This window comes from Nicotiana tomentosiformis, chromosome 4 (genome assembly GCF_000390325.3).
Source record: "Nicotiana tomentosiformis chromosome 4, ASM39032v3, whole genome shotgun sequence".
Classification (NCBI taxonomy): domain Eukaryota; kingdom Viridiplantae; phylum Streptophyta; class Magnoliopsida; order Solanales; family Solanaceae; genus Nicotiana; species Nicotiana tomentosiformis.
The window spans coordinates 49,238,329-49,251,001 of record NC_090815.1 but is presented as its reverse complement, the minus strand read 5'-3'; the positions used below and the strand labels follow the sequence as shown (position 1 = coordinate 49,251,001).

Below are 12,673 nucleotides of genomic sequence, written 5' to 3'. Positions count from 1 at the left end.
ATCCAAAGTCTCGACAAATGTCGGACACGATCATTACTTTTGAGTTCATGAATTTAATCCTATTTGAAAATTAAAGCTTTTCTTGGGTTTGTAAAACATAAGATCATGATAATTTGAGGAAACATAAACACTGAAACATGGGGAACAAAATATTTAAGTACTTACCAACATATCAGCAATTAAGAAAAAGCATGGTAATGGTGAGTTAGAAAAGCAGAAACCTTACCGCACTCTCGAAGCTCTTATGATGAAAACGCTTGGTTTTTTGTAAGCTCTCCAATATCGAGGTAATTAACAAGGGTTGATAAAACACTAAAGATTACAAGGTTATATAATTAATTAGGGCTTGATGTTTCCTATTTTGTCTTTGACTCTTTGTTTTCTTACTTCTCTTTATTATTTCTTTTCTTTATTTAAATCCAATAAAAGCAATTTTTATTAAACTTCTTCGTTTTACTTCAAAAAATTAAAACCTTTCTACAAAGTGAATTTTTGTTCTAGTGCTTTATCGAAATTACTTATAATCTTAATTTAGTTAAGTTTAGTTTAGTTTATATTGAAATCATTAATTTGTGTTATACTCAAAATTTTAGTTTCGGGTAAATATCTTTTTCTTTAATAATTTGTATAAATTAGTTTAGCTTGTAACTCTCTTTTTTTTCCTTGTCTTTTGTTTGCAACAACTTTGTATGTTAAATATCTTAGAGTTATAATATAATTTTTAAGTAGGTTAAATACTTTTTGGTTAAAATTGCTAAATTTTCTAAAATAAAATTTGTTAATTTATATAGATAAATTTTAAAAAAAATAAAGGACGAATTTTTTTTGTTATTTTTTTAAAATTTCTCCCTAACTTTTTTTTATTTGAAGTGATCTGATGAACAAAAAAGAGTTGTACACAAATTGTGTTTACTGTTGCACTCCTACAATCGACTACCGTATTCTTTGATTGAACCCGCTTGTACAAAATCTTGGGTACACCATCGGTGGAGCGGACGTTTGAACTTTATTAGTACAAAAAGTCATCTTTCTAAAAGATTTTCATTTACAATAGAAATCTTATTTTAAAGGCATTAAGAATATCTAACCAAAAAATTTATTTTCACACAATTAATAGGAAGTAAGGACGATCCAACTCAAAAAGTGGTAGACATCACTAAATTCGGGATAACGACGAAGTTAATTATGCTTCAACCTGAACAATTAAGGAAAAGTGTATCAATTGAGAGCACTCACCATCACTTAGCATTGTCTTGAGTTACCAATTGAAAGCATATAATAAGCACAGAGGAAGTTAGGTTCTTTTCGTTGCATCATCCACTTTTACGGCTAATATTGATGTTGATCAAAACTCTTACGTCATGAACCATAATATATGTTAAGAGTCTTATTTTACAAATTTGACAAATCGACTAAAACTTGTGGTGGATTTATCAAATACTGTATCAATTTTTGACGAGATCTATAATAATTAAATATTTCCATTGAATAATGAAGAAACTTTCATAGTATAGAGGCAAAAAGAACTTTAAAAGCTTAGTAAATAGGCGCGAATGCTGTCAGAGAGAGCAGACTAAAGTTCTTGAATAAATTAAAACCTGGAACTGATCGAGCAGCAGCTGGAATAGCTCAGTTGGTTAGAGCGTGTGGCTGTTAACCACAAGGTCGGAGGTTCAAGCCCTCCTTCTAGCGTATAATTGTATATGTTTTTCCTCAATACCACAAATATAGCTGCCCATCCGGGTCGGATGAAGTAGATAAATAACCCTTAAAGTGGATGGTCTTACAATTTTAGACTCCGTTTGCCCCATGGGCAAAATTTCAAGTATAATAAGTGTTGACCCTCCCTTTGCCCCATAAATAACACTATTAACTTTTGACCTTGACACTCATAAAGATCACTCTAAAAAGTATCATACTTCCGTAATTTTTTGCCGAACCGGTGCATTCATTCTGATTTTAGCCCAGAGAGAGGCTAGCGTATGAATTTGGGGTGATTTGCACAAATAGAATCAATGAAGGGCTAAATATAATATTGATCGGTTAGCCAAAAATTATTGCATCCACTAGTCAAAAAAATAATAATATTTTTTTTAGGCTATTTTTTAGATCGTTTAAAAATATTTTTCTCATTTTTTTTAATGTGACTGTTTAATTTTTATTCCTGTTCCAAAAGATTTTGTGAAAATGACTTCGCGGCCACAAGGTCGGAGGTTCAAGCCCTCCTAGCGTATAATTGTGATATATTTTTTCCTCAGTACCACAAATATAGTTGCCCATCCGGGTCGGGTGAAGTACATAAATATCCCTTAAAGTAGATGGTCTTATAATTTTAGTCTCCGTTTACCTCATGGAAAAAATTTCAAGTATAATAAGTATTGACCCTCGCTTGCCCCATAGGCGATACTGTTAACTTTTGACCTTGAAACTCTGCTGTGAGGCAAGCGGAGGTCAAAAGTTAAAGACCACTCTAAAAAGTATTATACTTCTGTAAATTTTTGCCAGACACGTGCATTCATTCTGATTTTAGCCCAGAGAGAGGATAGCGTATGAATTTGGGGTGATTTGCACAAATAGAATCAATTAACGGCAAAATATAACATTGATCAGTCGGCCGAAACTTATTACATCCGCTAGTCAAAAATTTTATATATATATATATATATATATATATATATATATAAAATATTTTGTGTTTTTAGAACGATAAAAAATATACTTTTCTCATCTTTTTTAATGTCACTATTTAATTTTTATTCCTGTTCTAAAAGATTTTGCGAAAATGACTTCGCGGCCAAAACTTGAATGCAAAATCCTAAACCGACAAGGTTGGAGGTTCAAGCTCTCCTTCTAGCGTATATTTAATACATTTTCTTTTTATTTTCTCAATACCACAAATAACTTTACATCATGGCTGGAGAGCTAGCATATGAATTTGGGGTGATTGCATAAATAGAATCTTTAAATGTCACTGTTTAAGTTTTGTTCTCGTTTCAAAAGATTTTGCAAAAATGACTTCGTGGCCAGAACTTGAGAGCTAACACGGGTCATGAATTCTTATTGTTGTAAAAATATTGGTTTATGGAGAATAGAATTTAGCTTGAGGCGTGTCAAGGACACTATCCTCAAGGCTATTTCGCTCACACCGTAATGAATAAAATTAGACGTATCTCTCAGAATTCAACAAGTTCTTCCAACATAAACTAGGAACATAAACAACAAAGATTAACAAAAACAACCCAACACAATAAAAGAATATGAGAAGAAATTTTTTTACTTTTTTCACACTCTCAAAATGAACACAAAAATATACATATATATCTATAGTTCAAAGTTGGACAACAGTTGTTAAGAAGACACGTCACTATTAAATGTAAAGCCAATGAAACGTTATCAAATTTAAGGCAAAAGAAACGTTACAACTTACATATTGTAGTTAAGGCCATTGGCGTTATCAAAGTTAAGGCCAGGGAAATGTTTCATATCAATGGCCATTAAGTCTGGAATGATCAGACTCAAAATTATCAAAAATTTAGCTGATTTTAATAGTTATAATGATAGCCATTTAAAGTTAATAAAATAATATACTCACATTGATTGTGTTACACACACTAAATTATAATAGTTATAATGATAGCCATTTAAAGTTAATAAAATAATATACTTCAAAGATATTCTAATTTAGAGTTACACACACTAAATTATATTCACATTGATTGTATAATAAATACCCATTAACATAATATTAAAGAATGAACCTGGACATCAATTTTAATATTTCTTTTTGATTTATCGAAATAATATTTTTTAGCAATCCCCCACATAACTCAAAAAAGAATATTAAGTAATAGAATGAAATAAAAAGTTTCGCTGGGTTTTCACAAATGAGCATAATGTATCGAATCTGGTGTCTCTTGGATTATGAGCCAAATTTAGATAAAATAAGAATAAACTTACAGAACAATCGGTGAAGTTTGAAACTTCTATGGATGTCTTATCTACCACATTATAGCCCCACGCACTTTGGGGTCATTTGTTATGAGGTATAAGAAGGTATAGTGCTGGTATAAAAATTTAATACCACTTTAATACTTTGTTTGGTTAGCAAACCTAGTATAAATTATCCCGGGATTAAAATTAGTACCGGGATAACTTATACCTTGTAGAGGGTGGGGTAATTAGTGCCGGGATAACTTATACCTTCTTCTTACAAATTATGCAATTGTCATTTTTAATACAACATACCAAACAGTGGATAAAAAATAATATCAGGATAACTAATCCCAACATAACTAATCCCACCATAACTTATCCCACCATAACTTATCCCAGCATAACTTATCCCGGCATAAGCCGTATTCAAACCAAACGACCCCTCTGTTGTTTGTTGCGGTTTTGCTCTAATAGGCCATGCACGTGCCTGGTTTTCATGAGTGCTCTAGAAATTTTTTGCCATTAATTTCATAGGAGCAGCCCCACTCCACACTCATATAGGTCCATCCATCAAGTGTATTCTACAGCGCAATACACTACCTATAAAAAGGCCATGGATTAGATTAAGAGTTTAATAACTCAGCCTCCCATTCCTTGCAGTCTAGCACTATATACACATACCATAGGAAGGGCATAATTTAATAGTGCACATTTGATCAGCTAATGACTTGTTATTATTCATATGAACCTATTTCATGGGATCTTCAATCATATAGGTTGGGTTACCATCATTGTTGATATAACTCAAACTGCCAATAGTCCCATTGTTATTGATATTCCAGATATTAATTTTCTTTCCAAAGGTTATCAGAGGATCAGCCAAATTCACTTCTAACTTCACATAATCTATTAAAATAATTCCATCTTTCAACAACTGCTTTATCACATTATGTCTCAATCGAATATGTCTACTCTTCCCATTGAAAGATTTATTTTTAACAATGGCTATTGCAGCTTGGCAATCACAATGCATTGACACAGAAGATGTTGGTTTAATTCATAGTGGAATACTTGCCAAGAGATTTTTTAACCACTCAGCCTCATTGCCAGCCAATTCCAATGCCACAAACTCAGATCCCATGGTAGATCTAGCAATTATTGTTTGTTTCGCTGATTTCTTAGTTTGTTTAGCTTCAACACAAACTTCACACTTATTAAAATCTGAAAAATTAATATTTGAAATAAAACGTTCAGAATCCATTTTCTTAATATAAGATAAACTAACATGTCCTAATCTACCATGCCATAAATTAAAAGAGTCAATCAAGTAAGCAGAAGAACTATCATTTTCATTCATAACATTGAGTATAAAAAAGCCATGGCTATAATAACCCTTGCCAACTAAATTATTATTTTTGGTCAACACGATCTTATCATATTCAAAAGAAACTTCACCCCCACTTTTTCTAATAATCCCACAGAGACCAAATTGGCTTGGATACTAGGAACATGCAACACATCATTCAATGCCAAAATTTTAGCTAGATGTGAGTTTGAGAAGAACTTTGCCGTTTACAAGAACTGGAGTAGTCGTTAAGTCACCAAGATATACAACTTCTCCTTCCTCAACTTAGGTGTAAGTCACAAAGTCTTTTTTGTTAACACACATGTGCCAAGTGGAACCAGAATCTAATACCCAATCTATGATGACCCGATAGGTTATTTTGAGAGTTAGCCTTTATTTTCGTGTTTCGAGATCTCGATTAGCTCCGTTTAATATTTTTCGATTTGCGTGCACAGTCTGTGTCTTATTCCAAAAAGTCTTTATGTGAAAAATTGAAGAAAATGTGAATTTTTACCTTAAAAATAGTTTGAGTTGACTACGGTCAATATTTTATGTAAACGGACCCGGATCAATGTGACGATTCTAGTGGGTCCGTATTATGATTTGAGATTTGGGCTGTAACGACCCGACCAGTCGTTTTACTTTCTAGATCCTCATTCCCCTAATTAAGACTCCACATATGTATTTTTACTATTTTATGACTTGTGGGGAGGGTTAGTTCGGGTTTGGAAGGGTTCGGGTTGAAATCAGAACACTTAGTTTCTTAATAGTGGCTTAAAATGGTTAGGTTTGACTTGAGTCAATTTTTTGAGTAAACGACCTCGGAATCGGGATTTGACTATCCCAATAGGTTCGTATGATAATTTTTGACTTGGGCGTGTGTTCGGATCGGGTTGCGGATGACCTGGGAGCGTTTCGGCGCTTACAGTTGAAAATTGGCGCATTGAAGGTTTTTAAGTTCTTTAAGTTTGGTTTGGAGTAGATTTTGATGTTACCAAGGTACTTGGGATTACGAGCCTGAGAATAGTTCCGTATGATGATTTAAGATTTGCACGCAAAATTTGGTGTCATTCCGAGTAGTCTAAGTATGATTCGACGCGTTCGGAGTAAGTTGAAAAGCTTGAAGTTCATAACTTGATTCAATTTGATTTTGGGGTACGATTCTTAGTTTTGATGTTGTTTTACGTATTTCGAGAGTTGGAGCAGGTCCATATTATGGTTATATACTTGTTGGTGCATTTGGACGGGGTCCCGGAGGGCTCGGGTGCGTTTCGGACTGCTCGAAGCTAAGTCAAAAATCTGCTGGTGTGCTGTTCTGCTTTCCTTCTTCGCGAACGCGAAGGAACCCCCGCGATCGTGAAGAAGAAATTGGGGACTGGGTGGTTTTGTGCTTCGCGTTCGCAAAGTCTTAGTCGCGTTTGCGAAGGCTTGGGTCCAGTGGCATTCACGTTCATGGGAAACCTGTCGCGTTCGTAAAGAGTCGAGGGTCTGGGCCTGGGCAACCCAGTTGCCTTACACGTTCGCGAGTGAGGGCACGCATTCGCGATGAGTAGGCGGCTCAGTGCATCGCATTTGCTAGTGTCCTCTCACAAACGCGAAGAGGAAGTTTCCTGGGTTCATCAGTTTTGCCTTCGCGATCGCGAGGGCTTGTCCGCGATCGCAATGAAGGCAGACCTGGGCAGAATGTTTTAAAAGTTGGTACTTAGGCTTTTTGGTCCATTTCTCTCACTTGTTGGTCGATTTTAGAGCTCTTTGAGGAGGGATTTTCACCTAGCACTTTGAGGTAAGTAATTTCTATACGATATGAGTTTAATACATATATTTTGGTTAGATTCTTAACACATAAATTGTAGAAATTATGGGTTTAGTTAAAAAACCTAGGTTTTGATAAAAATGGTATTAAACCACGAAAATGATTATGGAATTGGGTAGAAATTATATATTTGAGTTCATGAGGTTATGGGTAACATTTATCTTTAAATATTTTCAGAATCTGGACACGTGGGCCCGGAGGTGAATTTGAGAAATCTTCCAATTTGGGTTGGATAATTACTCTAATAGCTAAATTATGAACTTGTGAGTATATATTGATTAATTTATATAATATTTATCTAGATTCAGATTGTTCGGCACCAACTTGAGGTTTTAGAGTGAATTTGTAGGCCGGAAAGTGAGCTTTGGGACGAGGTAAGTCTCTTGCCTAACCTTGTAAGATGGAATTTACCCCATAGGTATTTTAAATTAATATTTGCTTCTAATTGTGGGTGCTACGTAAGCATGAAGTGACGAGAGTCCATACGTAGCTACAAATCATGCTTATGTCCGGCTAGTTTTGGGACCCTATCATAAAATACTTGTATTGTTTGCACTCTACTTGTTAATTTAAGTGCTTAAATTATATTGAAACTTGGTAAAGAATTCGTAAAGATCGAACATCACTTACTTTGAGTTTTGGCGGGTTACTTGACCGTTGATAGAAATTGTACTTCCTTGTGTATTAGTTTTGTGATAGTCTTTAAATCGGATGTTCGTAGAGTATTCTCTCTTCTTGTAGAGCGGGGCGAACGCCTTGGTAGTATAATCGATACATCTATGGTTCGTGCATGTTGACCCTCGGCAATGTACACATTATTCTGGATCGGGTCGTACGACCTCGGCATAAATCGTGTGTGATAATGCTCGGAGTCCGATTTCTCTTGATATTACTTCTATGACTTGATAAATTATAGTTTACTTGATGGCCTGTATTTGTTGAAGCTAGTATATGCTAATTGGAGATTTTAAATTTTTCTTCTAGTTAAAGAATCGCTTATTTACTGTTTGTTATTGTGTTATTATTATAGATGTATTCCATGCCTATTTAGAATTTTCGTACTTTATTTATTGGCCCATAGTAAGTGTCGATGTCGACCCCTCGTCACTACTTCTTCGAGGTTAGACTAGATACTTATTGGGTACATGTTGTTTATGTACTCACGCTACACTTCTGCACTAATCGTGCAGGATCTGAGGCAGGTGCATCTGGCAGTCATTCAGGCGCGCACCCCCATTATCCCGAGGCATAGTGATGAGCTGCTCTCTGTGTCTGTTCAGCAGTACCCGCAGTCTCTCTTTTGTATTTATTTTTTGTCTATCTTATTCCAGACAGTAGCATAGATGGTTTGTATATTCTACTAGTGCTCATACACTTGTGATACCGGATTTTGAGAGTATTCTAGTAGACAGTTTATGGTTTTGAGTATTAATTTCACCGTATTTACTCTCTCATTAGTTTATGCTTTACCTTACTATAATTTCTCACTATTCATTTACTCAATAAATTAAAAAAATCAGCTACTTTAAAATTATTAAAAAGGAACAAATACATTACTAGTTCACCATTGGCTTGCCTGGCGACGAAGTTGGGAGCCACCACTGCCTATGGGGGAAATAGGGTCGGGACATGGGCATATGGTTGGAATTGAATTCGGAAGTCCCTAACTTTTTTGGACTCATTTTGCGAAAAACTAGCATTTTTGAAAGTTGAAGAATTACAATGTTTGACTGAAAGTTTACTTCTTAGCTAACGGGTTCAGATTTTGATGTTAAAATTTGGAATAGTTTTGTATTGCAATTTGAAACTTGTCTACAAAATTTGGTTCAATTCGAAATTCATTTGTCATGATTCAGACGCTTAAACATTATTCTAGTGTTCTTGAGTTTCACTTTGAAAGTTCATTCGTTTTGAGGATTGATTCGTAGATTTAGATATTAGTTTGGTGATTTGATTGCACGATCAAGTTCGTATGATATTATTACACTTGTGTACATATTTGGTTTGGGGCCCGAGGGGCTCGGGTGAGTTTCGGACATGGTTCATATGAGTTTTGCTTAAGAGAAGTCTGCTGGTGCAATACCAGTTCTGGTGCTCTGTTGCAGATCTCGTAATTGTGAGGTCTAGCTCGCAATTGCGAGCCTCGCTTTTACGAATAATGGTTCGCATTTGCGAACATGGGCTGGGTTGGATGATATTCGCATTTGCGAGAATATGTTTGCTTTTGCAAAGTGTGGACCTTCGCATTTGCGAAGGAAGTGGTCGCAATTGCGATCACTGACCACTAGTTTACTACTTCGCATTTGCGAAGTTCTTGGTCGCATTTGCGATGGTTTTGGGTTCACATTTGCTACCTAAGTGTCGCATTTGCGACTTTTTCTCTTCTTTGATAGGGTTCGCATTTGCGACCCTTGTCTTGCATTTGCAATGTTCGCTATTTCGAACAAAAACATCACAATTGCGACATTTGCAGCTGGGTAAAATAGGAAAAAACGTGAATTAGCTCATTTCTTACAATTTCTCAACCTAAACACCCTAGAGGCGATATTTCAAGAGACGTGTTTTCCTAAATTTATTGGTAAGTGACTTTAATCCATTTATTTTCAATTACCCATTATATTTCATGAGATTTCAACATCAAATTTAGGATTTCTATGATAGAAATTAGGGATTTGGGTAGAATTGGAAATTTTTATAAAATTGAGATTTAGACCTCGAATTGGGGTCAGATTTCAAAACAAATCACATAACCGAGCTCGAGGGTAAATGTGTAATTGAGTTTTGGTCCATATCTCGATTTTGACCAAGCGGGCCCGAGGTTGGCGTTTATTGACTTTTTCAAAATGACCTAAATTGAACCTGCTTCATTTGTGGGTAGTTTCAAAAGCTTATTTTGAATCATTTGGTCAATAATTTTCTAGACTTAGATGGTTTCGAGGCTTGTTCAATAGGCAAGGTTGTGGTTGATTGATTGCTTGAGTTGCAGAGTGAGGTAAGTGTTAGGTATAACCTTGACTTGAGGAAATTAGGAACCCTTGAAGTACATGTTATGTGAATTACATGTGAAACGTCGTATATGCGAGGTGGCGAGTGTGTATACACCGTCAAAATAATTGTTTCCATGTTTTCTTATATTCATGAATTATCTTATTCCATGCCTTAATTGTTACATGCTTTAATTGCTTTCTATGCTGTAAATTGTTACCTATCACTTATTTACTCTTATATTGGATTGTCCGTCCCTTCCACGACTATGTGATTAATTGCTACATGCCTTAACTATTTTACTTGCACACCTTAATTGTCACATACTTTACTTATTTTTGTTATTTTTTTGTAATATTTGTTGCGTTCCTTTGATTATTACGTGGTTCATTTATTGCCTTGTACTCATACTCTTTGATTGAAGAAATTCTTGTAAATTAAATTATTGGATTGTTTATGTTTGTTGAAATTGTTTGTGGATCAGGTTGCATGCCGCAACGGGGATTGAAGGTTAATAAATGAAATGGTGGAATAAGGGAGGATTTTGATATTGATAAATGGTGATATGGTGGGATCGGGTTGCGCGCCGCAACAGTTGTGGGGCCCAACCCCATTTCTATGCATTCCCAGCTAGACCTGAGCCCGAGTCATCTGACACCGTCATCATAGGTATTGTTCTAGTTTGCCATAGAGATGCTTCAGTTCTATTTGATCCGGGCTCTACTTATTCCTACGTGTCATCCTATTTTGCTTTATACCTAGTTGTTCCTCGTGATTCTTTGAGTGCTCCTGTGTATGTGTCCACGCCAGTGGGAGATTCTATGATTGTAGATCGTGTCTATCGCTCATGTGTGATTACTATTGGGAGTCTTGAGACTAGTGTAGATCTCCTACTTCTTGACATGGTGGACTTTGATGTTATTTTGGGCATGGATTGGTTGTCACCGTATCATGCTATATTAGAATATCACGCCAAGGTGGTGACCTTAGCCATGCTGGGGTTGCCTCAATTAGAGTAGAGAGGGACTCCTGGTCATTCTACCAGCAGGGTTATTTCTTATGTGAAGGCTCAACGTATGGTCGAGAAAAGTTGTTTAGCTTATTTTGCCTATATTCACAATTCTAGTATGGAGGTTCCTTCCATAGATTTGGTACCAATGGTGCGTGAGTTTCCAGAGGTGTTTCTTGTAGATCTGACGGGGATGCCACCCGATCGAGATATTGACTTCTGTATTGACTTGGCTCCGGACACTCATCCCATTTCTATATGGCCCCGCCTGAGTTGAAGGAACTAAAGGAGAAGTTACAAGATTTGCTTGATAAGGGATTCATTAGACCTAGTGTCTCTCCTTGGGGTGCGCCTGTGTTGTTCGTGAAGAAGAAGGATGGTTCAATGAGGATGTGTATAGACTATCGGCAGTAGAACAAAGTCACTATCAAGCACAAGTATTTGTTGTCGAGGATTGATGACTTATTTGATCAGCTTCAGGGTGCCAAAGTATTTTCGAAGATTGATTTGAGGTCTGGCTACCATCAGTTGAAGATTAGGGCATCATATTTCCCTAAGATAGCTTTCCGGTATTGGTATGGATATTATGAGTTACTAGTGATGTCATTTGGGTTGACAAATGCCCCAACAGTATTTATGGATTTGATGAACCGGGTATTTATGCCCTATTTGGATTCTTTTGTGATCGTATTCATTGATGATATCTTGATCCACTCCTGCAGTCGAGAGGAGCATGAGCAGCATCTTAGAGTTGTAGTTCAGACTTTGAGAGATAGTCAGTTATATGCCAAATTTTCAAAGTATGAGTTTTGGTTAGAATCGGTCGCCTTTTTGGGACATGTTGTATCAGCCAAGGGCATAAAAGTGGATCCTAAGAAGATAGAGGCGGTTCAGAACTGGCCTAGACCTACTTCAACTACAGAGATTCGGAGCTTTCGGGTTTGGCAGGGTATTATTGCCGGTTCGTGGAGGGGTTTTCATCCATAACAGCCCCATTGACTAGACTAACCTAGAAGGGTGCTCCATTTAGGTGGTCGGATAAGTGTGAGTTGAGCTTCCAGAAGCTCAAGACTGCCTTGACTACGATGCTAGTGTTGGTGTTGCCCACAGTTTCAGGATCCTACACGGTATATTGTGATGCATCGCGTATCGGGATAAGTGTAGTATTGATGCAGGATGGCAGGTTGATTGCATACGTGTTGCGACAATTGAAGGTTCATAAGAAGAATTACCCTCTTCATGACTTAGAGTTGGCAGCAATTGTTCATGCACTGAAGATTTGGAGGCATTACCTTTACGACGTGTCGTGTGAGGTATTCACGGATCATCAGAGTCTACAGTATTTGTTCAAGCAGAAGGATCTCAACTTGAGGCAGCGGAGGTGGTTGGAACTACTGAAAGACTATGATATCACCATTTTGTATCATCCCGGAAAGGCCAATGTGGTGGCCGATGCCTTGAGTAAGAAGGCTGTGAGTATGGGCAGCCTTGCATATATTCCGGTTGGTGAGAGACCGATAGCATCAGATGTTCGGGCTTTGGCTAATCAGTTTATGAGGTTAGATATTTCGGAGCCCAGTCGTGTCCT

The 12,673-nt window shown here is 36.5% G+C and overlaps 1 non-coding gene across 1 annotated transcript; it reads left to right on the top strand.

Moving 5' to 3' along the window:
• The first annotated feature begins 1,618 nt into the window (after positions 1-1,618).
• On the top strand, positions 1,619-1,692 carry TRNAN-GUU (transfer RNA asparagine (anticodon GUU)). The gene has a single exon. It is a non-coding gene; the product is annotated as a tRNA-Asn (tRNA).
• Positions 1,693-12,673: the final 10,981 nt, after the last annotated feature.